We start from the raw sequence: 19,017 nt of genomic DNA on the forward strand, positions 1-19,017 counted from the left end.
TGTGTGTGTGTGTGTGTGTGTGTGTGTGTGTGTGTGTGTGTGTGTGTATGTGTGTGGTTAGAGTGGATGGGGGCTGGCGGTGGGGAGGAGGAAGGGTTAATAGTTCCTCTAATAAGTCCTGTTTTATTATCTCATCTATTTGCAAGGACATCCTTACTGTTGGATCCTTTTCCGGATGTCTTAACTTCTTTATCTTGAAGACAGGAGAAATGCTTGGAAGATATTACCAACACCAAATGTTATCCGGAATTACCGTTTATATAAACTACATCATCTAAAGTAAATGAGAAAACATAAGAAAAAGGCTTAATAGCATGTCTGGCACATAGTTAATATTCAATAAATTGTAGCTGCAATAAACTATTGCATATTATAAAGCTGTATATACTATATGATGGCATCTTGGGTGCATTACAAGTCGATGGCGCTATATACAATGCATACTATATTTCATATAGTGTGTAATCTAATCAAATGTTCAGAGGCTATTTCTAGACTCTGGTCTAAGTCCCTGAATGGTCTCTTCTATGAAGACATCAGGCAATAGACCAGAGGTGCAACTTCCTACTCCCAACTTGCCAGGAACAACCTCCAAAGATTATCCAATAAGATAGAAAGCAAAATAAAATGGAGGGAAAAAAACTTTACAGTTAAATAACTGTGGTCTGAGCCCGTATTGAAAAGTTGCTGACCTTGAATTGGCATCTGTTCCTTCTCTCCCCTCCTTACATTCCCCCCTCCCAGAAAAAACCAAAACCAAACCAAACCAAAACAAAACAAAACAAAATCCCAAAAAGCCCCTAGTGCATGCCATGCTTACACCCTTACCTAGGGAAGGGAGAGCTGTACTGACAATGGTGCTGTAGAGCGGTTCCCGGTAGAGATAAGAAGCATGGTGAATGTGCCTTCTCTTACAAAGCTTCCTCATAAAAATTTTTGTTTAAAGAAAAATACTACTCCTAGCATCATCCTCTCCATCCCCATCTCTGCAACTTCTACACACACACACACACACACACACACACACACAAATGTAAGGGAGAAAAAAAAAATCCTTTTCTCTATCCTTTAGGTTCCGTGATGAGGGGCCTGCAAATTAACTTGACAAAAGACAGATTAGCAAGGGAAAAGACAGATTTTGATTCACAGACATACAAGAGAGTTCACAGAAAACATGTGATTCAAAGGAGGTGGTTAGAATTTGGGGCTTATGTGCCATTTTTATAGGGGAAGGAGAAGGGAGAAGGGCACTTATGAGAAAACAAACGACTTTTAGGAGAAATAAGCAGGCCCTTAGGAGAATAGATGGGAGATATTATAGTTTTATGACAATGCCTGTCTGGGTATGGTGCTGACCAGAAGGTCTCTGAGAAGAGGAGGTAAGAGTGGCTCCCAGGGAGGGAATATAACAATTCAGTTATCTGCAGAGGCTCTGTGTTTTGGCAGAGAAGGGATTTCAAATGCCTTTAGCTCAAAATAATTCTTATGCCAAAGTGGCATATTTGGGGTGACATGTACTCTTCAATGACACACACCAAAGTGGCCTAATATACTACTATTGGGACATATATAGGTAATGTTAACACTTAAGAGTTGGAAGACACCTTAGAAATCACCCCCTGCCTTGTTTTATAAATTAAGAGAAGGGAGGCTCCCAGAGGGAAAGAAACTGCCTCAGATTTCCTTATGTTCAAGGGGAGACAAGGATGAAACCCCTGGAGCCCTAAGATCCCCAGGGTCTGCTGTCCCTGAAGGCAACAGCTAAACACAGTTCTCATTTCAAAGAGAGACCGGAAAAAAAAAAGACACAGGAAGAAGGAGAAAGATCTCTTGTTCATCAAGCTTCGGTCGGTTTCTGCTCATTTCTGAAAGGGTGGAAAAACTAAGATGAAAGCAGTTCTCCTGTAGAGGGTGAGGGAGAAAAGGGGTGAGAAGAAAAAAAGAGCTAATTTAAATTGACATGCTCTCTCGTGATTGCTTGCAAAAACAATCACTTTTTGATGATACAGCAGCATTATCCGGAGAAGTAATTTATAGACACCATTTCAAAGCGGGGGCGGGGGGAGGGCTGGGGAGTGGAGATCTTACAAAACCTAACAGCACAGAAATGCACGACGCAGTATTGCTTAGGAGAAAAAGAAATAAAACAGTAAACTTCTCTTGCACTTCCTATGTTGAAAAGGTTTGACTGTAAATCCTGATTTTGACATTCATCCCAGATCCATTTTAGAGGCAGCCCACAGACTCAACAGGGCGAGAGAAAACACTAAATCATAATTACCTCATAAAGGCCAAGCCTGTTTCTCTGAATGCTTGAGAACTGCTGTAGCTTCTCAAAATATCATAAATCTGTTGTGTTCTCTCCTGTTTTACTTAACAGCCAATTAATGTTACTGTTTAAAAGAATTAAAGCCATGGCTTGGAAGAGGGCGCGTGTTGGGGGAAAATAGAGGTCTTTAAACTTTGACTAGCGCCCAGATACTGTTTGCAAATGGGCCCTCATTATGGAGCAGCTCATTAAAAGACTCGGCCGCGGAAAAATCCTGCCACGATGCACATCCACTGATGTGATCTTGTTCTTATTAGCATACTGGAAAGGAAAACATTTTTCAACACAATCTTGAGTCGGTTTTAATACCCTACAGGGTGACATCGGACGTGATGGTAGGAGGCCTTGCTCCTCTCTTGCAAGTCCTCCTGCGAGAGAAGCTTTGGGCCACCCACACGGCCAGTGTAATTAGGGGGAGCGGTAGGATGGATCAGAACAAGGCAGGCACACAGCCCCAAAGGGTCCTGATGCCATCAGTAACTCTGGACCCCAACACAGTCTATGACTACGCCACACGTTTCCAGATAAAGACAATAAAATCCTTGTTTGTTCTCCGAGGTCTCACTAAGTCATTCCATCAGTTGTCACCCTAAATTCTCAGCAAATACTGAGACAGCTGGCTGTGGGCACTCCTGGGCACTGCACGAAAACCAGCATGAACAGATGCTGAGTTGGGAGCATTCAGATTCCCAAACTTATCTCCCACTTAGCTCCTTATCGGGAAAATGAAGATGCCAGTAACTGCCTATGACCTGTGTGGCAAAAATATTCTAAAACGACTTAGACGATTACTTTTGTCAAAAGAGTCCTGAACCGAAGCAAACGAAAAGCGAGATGACACGGACACCCAGGAGATGGCCAAGAAGCAGGTGACCGTTTGAAACTGGGACGCAAGGAGAGAATGCAGCTGGATTTAAGCAGAGTTGGAAGAGCATGTGCTTAGGAGCCAGACTGCCTTGGCTTAGATCTCATCTCGGCCCCATATATATGGCAGGAGGCAAGTTACTTAACTTCCCTGAGCCTCAATTTTCCCATCTGTAAAATGGAGATAAAGTGGAGTCTCACATGTGAGATAAGACGGAACAATTGAAGTAAAATATCACATGTATCAAAATTTTTTCTTGACAGTATGCTCCAAAATGCACCTATATGGTTTCTCTTCCAAAGTCATCTCCCAAATCATCTCTCACTGGGTCTCACACAGCTAGATTTTCCTCCAACAGTGGAACAGATAAAATCCTGGCCTCAGTGTATGAGCCATTTTGGAAGAAAAACACTGTATTGCAAATTTAGGCACTGAAATCAGTCTTGGTGCTCCGAGATGCTAAACACCACTGGAGGCACCCTGGTAAGAGAGAGAGTTCGAGGAAACACACATCTTCTGGGCACTCTGGTGCCTGAGTTCACGGAGTGAAAGCGGGAGCAAAATCACTTGCACCAATTATATGAAACGCAATCTCTCTCTCTTCCCACTCCACCACCACCTTCTTCTCTGGGAAGTACACACAGTTTAATTTCTCTAGGTTGAGTAAATCAAATACATGCATCATATAACTCCACTGTAATTACAGACACACCTCACATGATTGTTGTGAAAGAAAACAAAAAAGTGAGAGGGTTAGTGCTTGTCAAGGGTACAGCATGAGACTTGGTATGTGTTCAGTCAATACTGAGTACTGCTTTCCTCCCTCACATTTGTAGAAGCCCCATTATGACTATTTTCAAAGAGAATCAGACAAGTCACATTGCATGGAAACCCTACCCTCATCAATATCTTTATCCTTGAATGACCTTGAAGGTGACTGCTATAGACTGAATATTTGTGTCCCCCTAAAATTCACGTTGAAATCCTAACCCCCCAATGTGTTGGTATTAGGAGGTGGTATTTTTGGGAGATGATTAGGTTATGAGGGTGGAGCCCACATGAATGGGATTAGTGCCCTTATACAAGAGACCCCAGAGAGCAACCTCACCTCTTGCATCATGTGAGGACACAGAGATAAGACAGCTGTCTATGAACTGGGAAGTGGGTTCTCATCAGACAGCAAATGTGCTGGCACGATGATCTTGGACTTCCCAATCTCCAGAACTGTGAGAAATAAATGTCTGTTGTTTATAAGCTCTTCAGTCTATGGTAGTTTGTTACAGCAGACTGAATGGGTTAAGACAGTGACAAGAAGATAAAAAGGAGGGAGGAAAGGAAGGAAGAAGGGAGACAATGAAGAATATCTATGTCAGTGGAAAGAGTTTCAGTAATGATGATATGGAAGGCTGGTGTAGCTGGGGAGATGTTACAGCTTGATTCTATGTGTATTATCAGTTACTCTTTTTTCCAAAATGACATTTCTTGCATATCTACCTCCCCAAGCAACGACCATTATCATTTGAATATATGTTTCTTTCCATGCTATATTCTGGGCATAGTTTTGTCACAGTTTCTCACCTTATATATATATAACTTTTATTAAGAATAAGGCCATTTCTACATTGCTGTGATCAGAGTTAGAACTTTAAATTTGGGACTTCAAACAAAATTTTACAACGGAACTGCTGTTTTCCCTTTTCTCCTTTCTTTCCTTCTCCTTCCTTCCTTCCTTTCTTTCTTTCCATCTTTTCTTTCTTTCTTTTTCTTTCTTTCACTTTTTAACCTCACTCTATTTCCTCCAGCTCATTATAGTTAATATTAGTGAATTACTTATTGATCATTTCTCTTGCTATGGCCTTATACTAGGCCTTTGCATGTGTAATTTAAAAAATTAAGGATTATTCAGAGGCTCTTCCCCTTTCCACCTGTACAAAAGGCTTCTGTGCTGTTTTCTAGTTCTTTGTTTGCAGAGTCAGGTTGTAGGGCAGAACTGAAAGTAACCAAGATTGGCTGGAGTGATGCATGTCGGAAATGACAGTGTTTCTGGTGGAACAGAATTCAGTAAGGAGGTGAGAAGAGGAGTCAGGTGGAGTGTGGGGCCTGGGCTGAGCAGTAATGTGGACTTGAGATATTCGAGGAGTTTGGAAGAAGAGAGGAGAGATATGGAGTGGGAGTGGGCGACAGTTACTGGGACAGCATATGGGAGAGTAAGGTTCTAAGGACATTTGCAGCGCACTAGAGATGAAATCCCATTTGGAGGGAGTAAAGTTTCAATCAGCCTTTACATAAGTTTTAGTCACCACCATTCTTCCTTATTTTAGTAGCTTACTTTAAAAAAATTTCTTGTATCTATTATAATTGTTTCGTTCAAGCAGCATGATTTCCACGCCATCTTGTTGATCTTTTCTCTCTCTTCCATTTCACGTTAATGACCAGTGAAATAATTGCTCAGGTCAGTCCTTGAAATATCAGTTTTTAAAAATCCATAGAAAATTGCTGCAATTAACCAGACCCTCCAAATTGAGCAGTATACAAAATGACTCTCATGCCCTATCCATAGGCCAAAGTTGGAGAACATCTAGATGCTTTCCAAAGACTTTCCCAAGTAAATCGGTAAAAGCTGTCGTCTTCTTAGCCTGAGTAATAACTGGGGCACAGCTGCTCTCAACAGCAGACTCGTGACAGCAAATCAAAGTAGGCTGATTCCACAACTTACACTCAAAGGGGCCTGCACTGCCTCCTGGGTGTCTCATACTTCCAGAGGCATGAAGACAGAGCCATGTCTACAACCTCAAAGACTCATGTGAAATACGGAATCCTGGAAGGGACATGTGGGACCAGGGCCACAGGCAGAGAAATGGGGCTTGGCTGCAGATTAAACAGCCGGTCTGCGGAGACCTGAGTCACCACCAGACATTGCAAATTATTAATACCCACTCCCGCTAAATCCTTGGAATTTGCAAGAGAGTGCCTCACCATCTGAAGCTGAGTTTTCCAGCTTACAGCTTTGCCCAGACTGAGAAAGGCAGGAACAACGAGAGAATTAGTCAGGGTCTGTCCTTGGAAGACAAGAGTCTCAGCTGCTCATTTCCTCCTTCCTGAAAGTGAAAGGGGCACTTGACACCAAATCATCCAAGAATCTCAGGGCATCAAGCAAGCTAGTCAGTTGGAGGTTTATTGTTGAGTTGGCTTTTGGTGGCTTTCATAATTACCAACTTGCAAATACACCTTTCTGAAATCTTGGATTTCACTTTCTAATTATGCTGATGACTTGGGGTTAACTGAACAAAAAGCTTTCGTCAGTCACAAATAATCCTTTCATTCCATAGGATTCCAATACGTCTTCTGGGTCCATTAAAATTGAAGTGAACAATCACTATTTCTGAATCTTTTTTTTTTTTTTTCCCATTACAAATATCTACCATCACTGGGCCCTGGGGCTGCAAGGTTAGATATAGATACAATATAGCGACATGACATCTGGAGTCTGAAAACAAGGGAACTTGAAAGATGCACAATCGGACAGTCCGTGGTGTCCTGTTCTCTGGAAGTGGGCACTGCCAAGGTACTAAGGGTTAGGCTAGCAATTCCTGTAAATACCATCTCTGTCTCTTTTCATGTGAGCATATGTTTTATGACAGCCCCCTCTGGGAAGATGTGCCTGCGTCCGGCTCCCAGCTGTGTGTGTCCCATTCTACCAGCTTCAAATGCCTTCTCTGCTAAGAAAGGGAAAATGGTGACACAGGGAGGGATGTGTGATAGTCACTTGTGTCCAGAACTCGATCATGTTTCAGAAGTTTATGACAGCGTATTAAGAAATGAGGACATTAGATGCAACCTAAGTTTCTAAGAAAGTGTTTTGCCTTATTTCCAACGCTCATCTGTAAACTTCAGCCACGGTACCAGCAGGCAGCTGGGAATCTCTAATTGACAGCAGGAGGGGCAGGGTAGGGTACAAAGGGCACTCAGAGCTGGTTACGGAGGCAGCGTGCAGGGTGGGTGGGCACTCCAAGTAACCGTCTTAGTGTACAGGTGGTGCCTTGGCCTCCCGCTTCCTACCCCTACACCTCCTGGATGAATTGCCTTTAGCCTCCACCATATGGTGATACTTGATATTTTCTGAAATAATAACAGAGACCATGAGTCATCCAGCTATCATTTCTTCCCTGGAATGATCACTAAACGTGCACTACCTCTGATCCTTATAGCTCTGCATGGCCTGGAGAACCTCAGAGCTACTCTTCAGACTCTATACCACCTTGAAGCTCCCATGGTCTTTCTAAAGGTTCACTCTTACTCTGTCCTCCTCGTGGATGAGAAAAGGAGCGCAGTTCAGTTAAGAGATACTTTATGCCCCAGGAAATGGTTAGCTTCTTTTGCCTTTTCTTCTGCAGAGTGAATAATTCTATTCTCTTTACATTTACTCATGAACTTCTTCGCCAACTTTCTTGTCATCTTTTTTGTCTCCTTCTGTGCTTAGAAAACTGGGCCATTGTTTTTCAAGGCTCTTTCTAAAACACAATGATCTCATTTTGTTGTATATTTCTGATTAGTACAACATGTCTAAGTAGACTTTAATTCAACTGTAGAGTTGAATTGAAAATTGTATTAACTGTGGTGATTTGATACATAACTGTATGAATTTAATCTACATTTTTGCCCCCATAGCTAATATTTTTCTTGCTATAAAATCACAGCTAGAAAAATTAAAAGATCTAATAAGCCGGTTCTCAAACCTCTGACCACTAAAACTATGAAACACATGAAGCTGTGTAAAATACCCAGACTTCATTGTTTCAGTGTATATTCCTTCTTTCTCTGCAAGGTGTAATAGGAAAACAAACCAAAACAAAAACATTGGACTCGAGCCCTTAATCCAACACTTTTGTCTTCATGAACTCAGGTGAGTCATTTAACCCCTCTGTGTCCCCATTTCCTCATTTATAAAATAATAGTGTTGGATTATATCAAGTGGGTTTTTCACAGCTCTTTGTTTTGCCACGAAAACCTTTCTTAAAAGAAATCTTTAGGTAGAAGCACAGTGCATAGAACAGATAAAAGCAGAGCTCTCTGGATGAAGCAGGGATGGCGAGACCCCCAACCCCAAGACTCATCCGCTTAAACCCTCCACCTAACTCTCACCCATTCCCACCTCATTTTAACAACGTATGGTTCCATATACAAGCACAGCTTGGGTACCTGTGAGCCTTTACATTCATAGCACATGTCTTGATAGGAATACATGCAACTGTGTGAGATTATGTGTGTTTCTGTTAGTGGACAGAAGAAATCCAAATTTCCCCCATGCACCTTCTGAGACTAGAAGTGAGATCAAAGGTCGCAAGCTCACTGGTCATGAGCCTGACACAGAATGGCAGCCCCGTGCCCACTAGCCCCAAGGATTCCTGGTACCCACCCTCCTGGGAGGGAGAGTAGATAGTCTCATTTGTGCTCTAGGAGATGCAGCTGCCCTTCTGCTGCTACTCCACTGGAAGAGCAGAGGCTTCCTCTGCCCTGGACACCAGAACACCTGCCGGTGGCCATCACATCCACTGCTCCACCAGGCAAGGTTGTCTCTTGCTGGCTGGTGGTTCCACACCATCTATCACTGTTCTGAGGAGCAGGTGGGGCTCTGCGGTTTCTCCAGTGGCCACAGCGCCCCCAGGAGGCTGTGCTACTGCTTGGCCCTCTCTCCTGGGCAGCAGCATCCCCAATGCCGTGAGCACTTACCAGACCAATGCCTCGCGGCATGGCGGGAAGCATGCCTTCTTCAGTTTCGAAGCAGTGTCACTCAGGCCTCAAGATTTTATGAATTTCAAGAAACACCTCTTTCAGTTTTTATTTACACGCTTTCTGCATTGCCACCTCTTCACAGGACTCAAGCAGGCGGGTATCGAAGCAGGGGATGCATCTATGGGACAGAGATCACACGGTCCTCAGAACTGCCCTCCCCTAGAAGGATGAAGACGTTCTTACTGAGTCAGTCATTATGCCTGGCTTATTTCTCCCTTAATCCTCCCCCAGGAGGCTTCTCAGCCCCTGTGCAGATAACCTCCAGTTCTCCAGATGTGTCCCAGCGTGCTGGAGCCCCAGCTGACCCACCCTGGGCTCTTCCTGAGACCCTTTATGCGCACGTATGTGGATGAATCGGTGCGTGGTTACAGAATCAATCAAGAGCAGCTTGTCGGCAAGATAACCGGCAGCGAGGGGGTGGGATCTTCCCCACAAGGTTTCATTTCGGGAAGCATATGGAAACTCTAAGTGTGATAGGTAGGGATTAACTACTTAATTCTTCAGCTGGAATCAAACTGGGAGGCTTCAGAACAACCAGGCTATGCGTAAGAGGAAGGGGCTTCAGATCTGGGTAGGAAAAGGCTTACTTCTCCAGCAATGACACTGCTTTGGTTTTTGGCAACTGGTGTCAGAAATAACACAAAGAAAGCCTGTGAGTAAGAACTCTGTTTAGATAAGTATTTCCCAAAGAGTGCCGTGCACAACCGCCTGTATTATGAGATTCCCTGGAAGTAAACAAATGTAGGAACAGGTCTGGAGACCTCCACATCCTGTCCTAGAGGGTGTATTTGGCACACTCCAGATGAGAGAAAATGTTGAGTAGAGAAACTTTTAATATATTGACAATGGAAATCTTTTTTAAAAAAATCTAACACATTAATATCCTCAGAAGTAATGTTTTATGGAGTGCATTTTGAGAAAGTTTGCTTAGAACAGGGGTCAGAAAACTTTTTCTATAAAAAATCAAATAGTAGAACCTTTCAGCTTTGTGGCCATACGCTCTGTGGCAATGACTCTGCTGTAGCACGAACGCAGCCGTAGACAGCACGTAAACCAGCCAGCGTGGCCGCGTTCCAAGAAAACTGGTCATGGACACTGAAATTTAAATTTCATGTCATTTTCATGTGTCACAAAATATTATTTTTCTTTTGGCTTTTTCCAACCACTTAAAAAAGGAAAAAAAAATTCTTAGCTTGAGAGGGCTGTACAAAAACAAGTGGTGAGCTGAATTTGACCTCCAGGTTGTAGTTTCCTGACCCAGGGCTTGGAAGCAGCATCAGCTAGGAAAGGAAGTGAACATCTGTGCAGATACCAGACCCAGAGTCCACGGAGCAGAAACCCTGTCTGTGTACCCCCCCCCCCGTTCAATCTCCAGTGCTCAGTTTGCCGCCTAGGACTTGGACGAACCGTACGGTACATGCTCGTAAATGTTTTTTGAATGAAGGGATAACCATCGATTCAATTTATCTGTTAGTAGCATGGGCAGAAGTTAGTTTGTACTGGTCCTGATTGCTGGATGTCATCATAAGTGGCAAATAGGAACCCATGACTCTGAGGCGTTCAATGCCAGCAAGAATTTCTACTAGAGAAAGAACTTGAGGACACGGGGAGGGGGGAGGGGAAGCTGGGACGACGTGAGAGAGCGGCATGACATATATACACTACCAAATGTAAAATAGATAGCTAGTGGGAAGCAGCCGCATAGCACAGGGACATCAGCTCGGTGCTTTGTGACCACCTAGAGGGGTGGGATAGGGAGGCTGGGAGGGAGGGAGACGCAAGAGATATGGGAACATATGTATATGTATAACTGATACACTTTGTTATAAAGCAGAAACTAACACACCATTGTAAAGCAATTATACTCCAATAAAGATGTTAAAAAAAAAGAATTTCACACTTTTTTGAATAGCCTTTGATTGTAGGTGCAGACTGTTGCAGCCGCCTGGGGTACGAGCAGGCTGTCTGGCAGGAGTAAAAATAAATGCATTATAAAAGTTGCCTTGTCTTTGCAAGATAGGAATTTAGAGTCAGTGGCAACATCTGGGTCAGAACATATATCTGTTTCTAGATACTTCTTTTACTTACAGCTGACTTTTTACTTGCTTCCTGGAAAGGCTCTGTTTTGGTGTCCCCATGACATCCATTTGTCTCCATCAGTCTCGCCAGAGTTCACTGCCACAAGCCTGCTTTTTGGGCTCACTCTCAAGTCAGTCTCTTTCTGGGACTGTCTTGTCCTTTGGAAGTTTCCAGTGGTAACGTGGAGTCACTGGATGACAAACCTTCTGCCTGGCTGCAGACGCACGTCCTCATTGACACCCTCCCTGATACTCCAGGTCTGTGCAGTACTCCTTCCTCTGAACATACGGATCCCTCTCTCCCTCCCTCCCTCCCTCCCTTCCTTCCTTCCTCCATTCATTCAAAACATGCTTACTGAACAAATGCTCACCCACACACTGCTATGGCCTGGGGGAAAGAAAAACCACCTCCCTTCGAAGAGTTCACAATGTAATGGGAGAGCCAGAGACAACAGACGATGAGAACAACTTCCCTAATGCTGAGAACCTCTCCCCCTGCTCCTGACCACACGCAGCCTGGTATTTTCAGTGCCCTCTTCTGGGGCTGATGCTAGAAGCTCCAGCTGGTTATGGATTCTTGAGGGCAGACGCCATGCCCTTTGTCTTTCTCACCTCAGAAGTGCCTACAGTGACCACTTAGCAGAGTAGACTCTCATCACGTGTCTGCAGACTTTGTTTTAAAGGTTTCGACATGGGATGCTTGGTTTCCTCATGACCGAGGTTCACCCAGACGTGTGTGCGCTTGGCGACCAGTGGACCCGATGGTAGAGGGGAGGGGCGGGAAGCTGCAGTGGGATGGGCACCTGTTCTGGGTGGCACAGGAGAGGCAGCAGGGCTGCAGCAAACAGGAGGGCGCAGGAAGGGATTAGCCCGCCCTCCCCCTCAGGACCCAGAACAGTGTGTCTGGTGGACCCTTGGCTACTGTGGGCCTCAAAGAACTCACTTTCTAGGTCTAAGCCCCATTCCAGGAGGAGGGTCCCTCCAGATCAGATCCTATTGAAGGGGAGGTGGGGACACTTCCATTTCTATAGGAATTTTCAAAACAACAGGGTAGCTTCAGCAAAATGGCCGAGCCACGCAGTAGGGCCGGACGTCAGACAGCAGCGGCCCTGCCCAGTGCCTGCTCGCAACCCCACCAGCCATACGACAGCCTGGCCACATAGTCAACGTAGCTACAGCTGCGACCCCTGCCTCAGTTTCACATGGAGAGGTGGGGTTCTGATGGTAAGGCTTTGGAATTAAGCCTCCATTGGTTTAGAATCTTTTTCTCTGTTGTCTGGGACAAATGATTTTATCCTTCTGAGCTTCAGTGTTTGCATCTACAAGATGGGGACAATAATATGTTTTGCTGTCGTGAGGACTGCAGGAGAGAATGTTTGTTAAGAGCCAGGCCCCAGTAAGCACATTACAAATGGTAGCTGGTATTATGACCTTTCTCCCGCAGGGACTGTCTGCAGGGCCACGCTCACTCCTGGCCACTGCCGTTCGTGGGCCCGGGAAGCCCCGTGTTCTGCAGAGTGAATCAGCTTGATTTGCAATGGTGACCCCCTTGGGCGTTCAGGTTTAACTTTCCGTACCTCTATCTACGAAGCACCTTACCGTTCCTCCATCTGTTTCTCGTCTCCATATATGGTGGTTCCAGATTCCAGATGTCTCCTGCCCTTAACGAATACGGGGCTTGTGTTTCTGTTTCTTGTTCTCTGTGCTGTTTCGGAGCAGTTCTTGAAAAAAAGAAGGAGGGCGGAAACATCTTTGCTCTGTCATCTAAAAACCTGGTCATCTTTTCAGATGCATCGAAAAGCACAACACGTAAGAGAATATCTTAGAAATCAAAAGTAAAGGCAGATCCTTCCCTCCCACCTCCTCCTTCCATACTCCCCTCCCACCTCCTCCTTCCGTACTCCCCCAAATGCAATAAAGACACAATAGCGCGCTTATTCCGTCTCCCTGCCTGTGCTGCCATCAGCATATTCCTCCTGCGGGTCCCACAGGCCCCGCTCACAGATGAAGCAGTCAAGGCTGCAGCCTGACTGACTTGTAGGGAGGGGGGTGTAATCGGAGGGAGGAGAACATTGCAACAACCCAGCTGCTCTTCCGAGGTTGATTTCCATTTTGGAAAATAGCAGAAGCAATTACCGTGGCTCATTAGAAGGCCTAACACACTGGCTGCAAAACTATATTTGGAAAACCGTATTCACTTAGCTCCAGAGTGGTGAGAGGGTGTGAGAGGGCGGCAGGAAGTGGAAAAGACAGACCAGGGCTGGCCACTGTGGAGACTCGAATCTGCAAACAGGTGACCTGATTGAATTCTGCGAGGAACGAGGCACTGATGGAGCTGGGACACAGGGCCCACCTGGACCTGCGTCTCGATGCTCTGAACCTCGGGAAGCTTCAGCCCTTTAGAAAATTGAGGTTGTTCATGGAGAGGCCTTTCTGCCGAGTGGGAGGTGGGGTGAGATAGAGTCTCTTTCACGTGTCCTTCTGAGAAAGCCCAGCTTCCACCTCGGATGTCCAGGGAGCAGCGGTGGGCTTCTGTGGTCTCCCTTGAATTTGCCGTTCAATTACATCAGGGCCTGTGGGCCTTTGGAACAAGTTTTCATTCTTATCTATCTGCTGCTTTCTGACTAGGAAGTGTCGACAACACAGGCTGTTAGCTCCTGTCTTGTATTTGCTCATAACTAAAAGGAAGGTTCTGGGATGGGAAGGACATACTTTGGGCAAGAAAGGCATGGTTCAAGAAGTTTGTGGGGTAGGACTCTACCCCAGATAGAACTTGAAAAAAAATCACCTCTGCTCTCTACTGTTGGATGAGGGCATCTGGAGCCCTTCATCCCAGTAATATTTCTTAGATAAGTTATGTGATGGAGCTATTTAATTTGTACTTAAATAATCCTCAATGTTGGTATGGTTCTTTATATTTTATAAGATACTTTCTTTATATTTTACCAGGGCTGTCAAGAGCTGCTTCCTACTAAAAAGTAGGGGGGAGTCCCTGCCAGCAAGCATGGTGGGGGGAATGGTCTCCATGTAGTGTTTGTATTGACAGGCAACAGGCAGGATCCAGGCACCTGGGGAGATTCCACAGTCTAGGAAATTTGTATTTGCTTCCCCTGCCCTGTTGATGACCCCTGGCTTTCTCATAAAATATCTCACTTAAAACCCAGGTACATATTATTGTTTCTATTTTGCAGAGGAATAAAATGAAGGTCAAGAATTTTTTACAACTTGCCCAGGGCCACCCATCTACAGAACAACATGGCTGAGACGTCAACTCAAGTTACTCTTATGTCGGTTCCTCTTGACCATAGTGCCTTAGTCAGAAGTGTACCTCTCTTAGGCAGGAATGTACAGTGGAGAAAGGACAGCCCCTTCAATAAGTGGTGCTGGGAAAACTGGACAGCTACATGTAAAAGTATGAGATTAGATCACTCCCTAACACCATACACAAAAATAAGCTCAAAATGGATTAAAGACCTAAATGTAAGGCCAGAAACTATCAAACTCTTAGAGGAAAACATAGGCAGAACACTCTATGACATAAATCACAGCAAGATCCTTTTTGGCCCACCTCCTAGAGAAATGGAAATAAAAACAAAAATAAGCAAATGGGACCTGATGAAACTTCAAAGCTTTTGCACAGCAAAGGAAACCATAAACAAGACCAAAAGACAACCCTCAGAATGGGAGAAAATATTTCCAAATGAAGCAACTGACAAAGGATTAATCTCCAAAATTTATAAGCAGCTCATGCAGCTTAATAACAAACAACCCAGTCCAAAAATGGGCAGAAGACCTAAATAGACATTTCTCCAAAGAAGATATACAGACTGCCAACAAACACATGAAAGAATGCTCAACATCACTAATAATTAGAGAAATGCAAATCAAAACTACAATGAGATACCATCTCACACCAGTCAGAATGGCTATCATCAAAAAATCTAGAAACAATAAATGCTGGAGAGGGTGTGGAGAAAAGGGAACCCTCTTGCACTGTTGGTGGGAATGTAAATTGATACAGCCACTATGGAGAACAGTATGGAGGTTCCTTAAAAAACTACAAATAGAACTACCATATGACCCAGCAATCCCACTACTGGGCATATACCCTGAGAAGACCATAATTCAAAGAGTCATGTACCAAAATGTTCATTGCAGCTCTATTTACAATAGCCTGGAGATGGAAACAACCTAAGTGTCCATCATTGGATGAATGGATAAAGAAGATGTGGCACATATACACAATGGAATATTACTCAGCCATAAAAAGAAACGAAATTGAGCTATTTGTAATGAGGTGGATAGACCTAGAGTTTGTCATACAGAGTGAAGTATGTCAGAAAGAGAGAGACAAATACCGTATGCTAACACGTATATATGGAATTTAAGGGGAAAAAAATGTCATGAAGAACCTAGGGGTAAAACAGGAATAAAGACACAGACCTACTAGAGAACCGACTTGAGGATATGGGGAGGGGGAAGGGTAGGCTCTGACAAAGCGAGAGAGAGGCATGGACATATATACACTACCAAACGTAAGGTGGATAGCTAGTGGGAAGCATCCGCATAGCACAGGGAGATCACCTCGGTGCTTTGTGACCGCCTGGAGGGGTGGGATAGGGAGGGTGGGAGGGAGGGAGACGCAAGAGGGAAGAGATATGGGAACATATGTATATATATAACTGATTCATTTTGTTGTGATGCAGAAACAAACACACCATTGTAAAGCAATTATACTCCAATAAAGATGTTAAAACTAAATTTAGAAAAAAAAAAGAAAAAAAAAAGAAATGTACCTTCTTTAATGGAAATCCTGAGTGACAGCTGAATCATCTAGGATTTATTTACCTCAAATCTGGGGAACTTGCCCCAAGGAGACAGGTTTACTGTCTTTCTGGTCTACCAGCCTTATTTAGCATATGGCTTCTGTCCTTATGCTCATAAGATGTCTGCTGTTCCTCAAGGAATCATATCCTCTTTCTAGGAAGAAGAAAGAAGTTTTCTAGAGCCAATGTAACAAAGTACCACAAACTGGGTGGCTTAAAACAATAGAAATTTATCCTCTCACAGTTCTGGAGGCTGGAAGTCCAAAATTAAGGTGTGGGCAGGGCCGTCCTCCCCCTAAAGGCTCTAGGGAAGAATCCTTCCTTGCTTCTTCCAGCTTCTGGGGTTGCCAGCAATCCTTGGTTTTCCTTGGCTTGTAGATACATCACTCCAAGCTCTGCCTCCATCTTCAAATGGCCTTCTCCCCTGTGTGTCTGCAACTGTGTGTCCAGATTTCCATCTTCTTATAAGGACATCAGTCATATTAGATTTAGGACCTATCCTAAATCAGTAAGACCTCATCTTAAGTTGATTACATCTGCAAAGACCCGTTTTCCAAATGAGGTTGTAGTTATGGTAGACATTAATTATTGGGGGATACCATTCAACCCAGTACAAAAGGGTAGAGGCAACGCCAGTAGATTTCTCCTGTGCCATATGGTCACCTTAACTGCAAGGGAGCTTGGAAAATCAAGGAGAGGCAGGCAAGGGAGGAGGAAATTGGAAGGGAAGTTAGGTAAGTCTGATACACACAGCTATTGTTTAACCAGCTTCTTTGTTTCAGACGAAGGGAACTAGCATCTTCTGAGATCATACAGTAGTCTTAGGTGCTTTATATACAGTACCCTATTTAATATTGTAGCTCCTTTCCATGTGTCTCTATTATCGGGTTGTCAGCTCAGTGAAGGCAGGGCTGTATCTTCTATTTCTTTTATACACCATACAAACTGGAGCTCAGTACACATTATATTGACTAAATTATCGCCGAGTCTTCCTCACTTTTTGCTATAGCCCATTCTTTCCCAAGGGCCTCCTGATGTCAGCCATGGAAGTTGGTCCAGGCTTGATGTTGTTTTCCTTCTCCTCCTCCTTCTTCACCTCTGTTTGTTGTCATTGTTGTTATAAAGGAAATAAGCAGCAGTTATATTTCATAAGTAATTCAGTGGGCTGCCCTCATGTGACCCAGAAGAGTAAATGCCTTTCTAGGTATCCCCACCTTGGAAGGACTGTGAATGGGAAAGACTATGGAATAAAGGATTATTATTTCAAGAAGCTAAATTCTAATTCTGAAATGGAATCTAGAGTTACGTGCTGTGTTCTCTATAACCACAACTGTTCTGTTTCCAGTTTTTAGAACTGCTCTCATTTGTCTTAATCAATCCTTATAAGTGTTTCTGAAGGAAAAGGAGAAGGATATTAGAATCAAGACCCAATATCTAAAAAATCATACCTAGGAAGATAAATATATAGGTAGACAGGAGGAAAGATGGACAGATAAATGGAAAGGTAGACCGGGTATCTGAAAGGAAACTAGGGAGTTCGGAGTGAGTGCCATGCTCACTCCCTGCCCTTTGTACCAGGAATTCCACCTCCCTGGGCATAGCTGACTGGACTGAAGGTGAGCACCTGGCCCAGAGGCAGTCATCAGTGGCACTGGCTGTGGTCCAGAGGGGCACAACAGGATTACCTGGAGAGACTTTTCAAAATGTCAGATGTCCAATTCCATATCAGATGGAGATTTTAATTTATTCCATATCAGCGGGTCCCCTGGAAGTGTATTTTGAAAAAGCTGTACAGTTGCTTCTGATGGGCTCCCCTGGTAAGGAACCTCTGAGTGCTGGTTTCAAGGCAGTTTTTCCCCAAAGGGGTTCCTTATACTGCGTAGTGATTAGGCAAATCATTCACTCCTCCTTTCTGGAGGAGTTTGACTTCAGAACTCACAGAGGGCTGATGATGCTGGGGAGTCCAGAACAGGGGAACTGGTGAGCCAGGGGACCTGTTTCACGGACATGGCAGAGCCCTGGAGCAGAGAGGGAAGGCTGCCTGTCTGAGCAGAAGTGAGCAGAGAGATGCTGTGTCCTCAGAGGGGCTATCAGGTTATAAAGCTCCAAGTGGACCCTCAATAGTGAGATCCATGCTCCTTTTCCCAGTGGAGCTTCCTGAGCGCTCGCCTGCTTGTGTGTACCTTATAAGCACCCGCTCACCGACGTAACCCCAGGATGTCTCTACTGTCTGCAAACTGAAAGAACTCAACATAGAAAAGTATCTGTATAGATTCACTGAATACTCCTCAAGCGTTTATTTTATAATGAGAATACAAGTAAGATAGAGAACATACATATTCTTCCCTGAAGAAGTGAATAAGACAGACTGTGTCCCTATCTGCATGGGGCTTGCATTCTATTTGGTTAATTAAACAACTGCGAAGAAATCAATAAGATAGTTTCGGATGACAGTAAGTGTTGTGTTGGAGAATGACGGGGGAGGGCCACACGTTGGATTGGCTGGTCAGCGCAGACGTCAATAATTCTGGGCAGCCCTTCATTCTTTTCATCACTTGGGGCCAGCTTCTTTCCTAGCTGAAGGGTTAGCAGGACTGCAGCAAAGGGTGGAAGGCCAGGCAAGTTTTGCAAATTACAAGGGATTCCTTGAGACAGAAGCATGCTTCTGACAAATATCTATCTCCCCCAGAGATTGGAGGGGAGAGGAGTGAAAGAAGAGGGAGGGAGCATGGAGGAAGGGAAGGTGATCCTCTCCAAATCGATTAGGAATGAATGTAAGACTTGTTCCCAAATTAAAATAACTATCTACTAAAGGCAGGTTTCCTTAGAGCCACCCTTAGATGCTCATGACCTTCAGCTGTTTAAAACTCCTTTCCCCTTCTCCCTCTAGTCTGCCTGGGTCTCTCTCCTCCCTCCACCTCACCTCGTCCCCCTGTTCCTCCTCCTTTCTTTCCTCTCTCCCTCATACCGTGTTACCATTATTGTCAGTAGAACGAGCTGCATGCATGCCAAATCAGGTCATTCACAAATATAGAACAAACGTCTGTCACTACAGATTTACCATGACTAAATGACTAAAGCATGGCCCTTCTGTCTGTGAAAAGTGTGCCCATTAGTTACGTGGCG

At 44.3% G+C, this 19,017-nt stretch overlaps 2 long non-coding RNA genes across 5 annotated transcripts in view; one reads left to right on the forward strand and one right to left on the reverse strand.

Annotated features, from left to right (window-relative positions):
• LOC113631763 (uncharacterized) overlaps positions 1-11,329 on the reverse strand; it is a 16,298-nt gene extending 4,969 nt beyond the window's left edge. Inside the window, exons 1-4 of one of the 2 annotated variants that reach the window (XR_003437556.1) lie at positions 11,076-11,329; positions 10,834-10,952; positions 8,925-9,105; positions 158-274 (exon numbers count right to left, since the gene is read on the reverse strand). This is a non-coding gene — a long non-coding RNA (uncharacterized LOC113631763). The remainder of the gene's footprint in view (positions 1-157; positions 275-8,924; positions 9,106-10,833; positions 10,953-11,075) is intronic. The other variant, XR_003437557.1, reaches the window with a different exon arrangement.
• Positions 1-19,017, forward strand: part of LOC113631764 (uncharacterized) — a 193,006-nt gene that overhangs the window by 153,758 nt on the left and 20,231 nt on the right. The window lies entirely within an intron of this gene.

The sequence above is a fragment of the Aethalodelphis obliquidens genome, unplaced genomic scaffold, assembly GCF_003676395.1.
Source record: "Aethalodelphis obliquidens isolate GAN/ISIS:26980383/991018 unplaced genomic scaffold, ASM367639v1 scaffold34, whole genome shotgun sequence".
NCBI lineage: Eukaryota > Metazoa > Chordata > Mammalia > Artiodactyla > Delphinidae > Aethalodelphis > Aethalodelphis obliquidens.